The sequence below is a fragment of the Triticum aestivum genome, chromosome 6D (assembly GCF_018294505.1).
Source record: "Triticum aestivum cultivar Chinese Spring chromosome 6D, IWGSC CS RefSeq v2.1, whole genome shotgun sequence".
NCBI classification, from domain to species: Eukaryota; Viridiplantae; Streptophyta; class Magnoliopsida; order Poales; family Poaceae; genus Triticum; species Triticum aestivum.
The window spans coordinates 208960641-208964807 of record NC_057811.1 but is presented as its reverse complement, the minus strand read 5'-3'; the positions used below and the strand labels follow the sequence as shown (position 1 = coordinate 208964807).

The window sequence follows — 4167 nt, the reverse complement described above, 5'->3', positions numbered from 1 at the left end:
AAGAGAGTAGGAGCGAGAGAGTGGGATTGTATCAGAATGAACAAGGGGGTTTTGCTTGCCTGGCACTTATGAAGATAGTATAGCTCTTCATCGGTGTCATAGCTAATCTAATCTCAGATTTCCATCATACTTGTCATGTATCACAGATGTGTGGTAGCTAGAATGATAAAAAAGAGATGACAAGAATATATCCTGGTAATATATCAGTTCCATTGGATTGGTGGATATTCTGTTCAGAGTAATTTCCTTTAGCTCTATCATAACAGTATAGAGACCTATCATCACAACATTATAAAGCATAGAGACCTATCATCAGTTCATCATAGTGCTATAAAGAATGGTCCAAATCGGATGCCATATCGAGGAAAGGCGTAAATATGAACCGGAAAGATGTTTTTGATCTCTTTTATCTGCTGGAATCAAATAATTCCACATTTCATGAAGCACATTTTAGTATTTATTAGTGGTAACCATCCCTGAACAAAGGACCAAGTTCAGCATCTTGAGTTGCTCCTTTTGTATCGGTTTACCTGATAACAGGTCTCCCATTAGGTTGTCCATGTCAACCATGCCTGCCAGCACTAATTATCATCATTAACTAGTGACAAGGATCCCGATGGCCACATTTGATACTAAAGATGCTTCCCACAGCCATGCTTAATTCACACATACATACACTGATAGCCACACCATCTTTTCCACATTTTAGATTAACAAATCCAATCTCACGGATGTTTGAAGTTCGACGAATGCTCGTCCCTTTTTTTGTACCCGCTCTATTGGTTCCATTGTACTAATCAAATCATGTTTATAAATCTAATTGATCAATGCTTGTTCTTTGGTATTGGAGTCTGGTCATACCTGAGCACTGTTTATCAGTATTCACCCTACTCTCCAAGGTATCACTATAAGCAAAATTCGAAGTGTTAGTCCAAAAACTTTGATTTTTCTTTATCCACTTCCATCCCTGTTGTATCAAAAAGGAAAACTGATTTTGATATTGTTCTTCAATGGTCGGTAGTTTTCATACTCTCAAACTTTCAAGGTCTTAATTATGTAGATGGAGTCCTCTTTATTTTTTGCTTTAAATTTATTGACAATTTGTTCCCAATAGAAGCATGGATTGCATTGCCCTACACAGAGAGAACATTAGCAAGCTTTGGAAAAGGAAAACTGAAGAGACATTATATATGTAATACTTGGACCTTTTTATCTCACAAAATTTTATCAGTGCTAATGAGTTCATTAGTTGATAAGTTAATTGTGTCCTAAAGTCGTAAGACTTTGAGACTTTGACTTTGATGGTCCATGTCTCGTTTCGTGTAGTCAATGAATTCAGTGGTTTGGGTGCCATACTCCTTGAGGCCCTAAAAATATAAGAACAAAATATTGATTAGTAAAGTAAGTATATAACGACATGACAGCTTTATAAATACACAATTTTATTTTGCAATGGCCTCTAGTGATTATGTGATCACAAAGTAAATTTAAGATTTTTTAAACTGGAATAGATATATGAAACCATATTATGAATGAATATATTTTTTGACTATTGATTTGATCTTTTCTTTCAGAATGGAGCTGTGGCATTAAGACATAAACCCACTATCGAATTTGAGGTTGGTCGAATATGAAAACCATCTGATGCACCATATGTGTTTCTCTATATCGCAGCAAGCAATCCCATTTTTGTTTGTTATACCTGCAGTGTGGTTCTAGTCTTCTAGAGTATATTATCTTAACGTGAATACACGGGAACCAACATCCATGGCATCACCATTAAGACATGAACCCACACCTATAGAATTGCATTACTTAATCTAGAATACACATGATAGTTTTTCTATTTCAATATAATTAACCTTCCGATCTAACATGTCAGATGTTGTTAGATGAGCACTTCCTAGAGTATAATTGAAGTATTATTGATCCTTAATAGGCCTGATTAATTTCGTGCAGTTGGTACTTACTTGAGGTGGTCTGATTGCTCGATGGAGCCAGCTGGTGTCCGCTGGAGGAAGACAATGCCAAAGTGCCACTGGTTGGAGGAAGTTGACTTTGAAGTGTCGTTCGCGGGAGGAAGATGATGTACAAGGTATATCATCTAGTCTAGAGGACAATTAACCCTTGAGGCGTAATTGCTCTGGTTTGGGCAATCAAATATCTGTACATTACTGTGAGAGTTTGGAGAGATTGCATCTCTGAACTTTTTTTGTGCCTGTTCTTTTTATTGTGGGATGGTCTGATGGCTCATGGATGGTCAAACCTGTTGGGATCATGAGGTTTCTATTGTGGGATGGTCTAATCGCTCAACCTGTTGGGGTCATGAGATCGTAAATTGTGGGATGGTCTAGTCGCTCAACCTATTTGGGCCGTGAGATTATAATCGTGGGATGTTTTTTTAACTGATCGTGGGATTTTTTTCTGGATTGATCGTGGGATGTTTCTTACATCAATCGTGGGATGTTTTTTTACATCAATCGTGGGATGGTTTGATAGCTCATGGGTTCCAGACTTGATGGGATTGTGAGATTTAAAGTTCCTATCTGGTTTCCAAACATCTAACGGTTGTAGCTTGTTGATTGGAAATAGGCACACCGAATTAAAGGTCGCATATTTCTAATTATTGTGAGATTTTCTAAGCTAATTACCTTTATTCTGATTACCCTGTCAAGTACTCCCTCCGTCTCATAATAAGACATTTTTAACACTAATATAATGTCAAAACACTTTATATTATGGGACTGAGGGGGTACTTTTTATATATAATAGGTAGATACTCTAAAACGGAGGTGTACCGTGTTATATATATCTCCAGTTGTAATTGCACAATAAGGCACACTTTTCATAAAAGGAACCCTCAGTTCAACATCTCATAGGAAATCAATTCAATTGTTTTCAATCTTCTACAGATCAACTATTTCAAACTAACAACAGAGAACACAAACTAATGCATGGATCAGTTACTGCAAAATCATCACCAGTAGCAAAAAAACCTAAATAGACTAAATATTAGTAAGAATGGCAGGCGAAGATACCAAGATATGGTTATAAATTTTCTAATAGAAACTGCACAATGAACAATGGAGAGTGTGGCATGGTAGCATCCACGGACAACCTTCAGGCGAAGGTCCTAGTCTGTGTGCTCCACCTATTAGGAAATCGATTGAACAAATGCCAAAAAAATAGAGAAGATACTTGGTGAGATTAAGTGCCAGAAATCAAGGATACCTAGAAATTGATGGGCTCCTTTGTATGGATAGCAATATGTGCATCCGCTGGTGCAAGCACTGCCCTTCAGCAATCTTGTGAGTCCAGCCTAACATCGCCGCCAACTTGACTGCATCTACTATCTCTCATGATAGCGCAATCTTGTGAGTCCAGCCTAACATCGCCGCCAACTTTACTGCATCTACTATCTCTCATGACAGATCGCTAAGTACGCGCTTGAACGTGGCTGCCTGTGCTATTTCTGAAGCATGGTTTCGATGGTAGCCATCCGCAGGACCAGATCGCCGATTACTGCTCGCACTCCGCGGACAAAGGAAGAAAGAAGGGAAGAAGACGGAGGCATGTGCGCGTCGACGATCTGCTGGAGGGCAAGGCCAAAGGTTGTGGCAGCGGCTAGTTGAAAGGATGGGATGGGAGCCTTGCTGGGAAGGAAGGAAACATCAAGCGATGAGGGAAGACCTGATCGTGTGTTCATTATTTAGTCTATTTTTTTTCCTTTTGAGCTTTAGCTTTGAGTTTTTTTTTTCCAGGATGAGTATTTTTTTTTCTTTTTGAAACATTTTGCTTTGAGTTTTCAATATCATGGGCCTACACATAATATATGGCAACGGAAAATAACTACCAGTAGGATATGTAATGGCAAAGGTAGGTAATTAATTTTCCCTTAGTTAGATCGAATGATGTAAATTGTTAGTCGATCAAATAAATGGCTAGATGTTCCTAATTTTTGTGGTAATTTCTAGCTAATTCTCTTTTTCTGGTTAACCCGTAAAGTACTTTTTATATATAAATAGATGCAACTAGCAACAGGTTAAATGGAGTTGGTTTGAATCCAAGATTCAAATTCAAACTCCATATGTGAATATTCAAATGCCATTTATATGATTGGTCCCAAACAGCAGCTATAAGTTGTTCTAACATGCATGAAAATCGTAC

The 4167-nt window shown here is 37.9% G+C and overlaps 1 long non-coding RNA gene across 1 annotated transcript; it reads right to left on the bottom strand.

Annotated features, from left to right (window-relative positions):
• Positions 1-842: 842 nt before the first annotated feature.
• Positions 843-3648, bottom strand: LOC123141432 (uncharacterized). Its single transcript, XR_006470277.1, has 2 exons — positions 3232-3648; positions 843-1367 (listed from the first exon to the last, which is right to left on the bottom strand). It is a non-coding gene; the product is annotated as an uncharacterized lncRNA (long non-coding RNA).
• Positions 3649-4167: the final 519 nt, after the last annotated feature.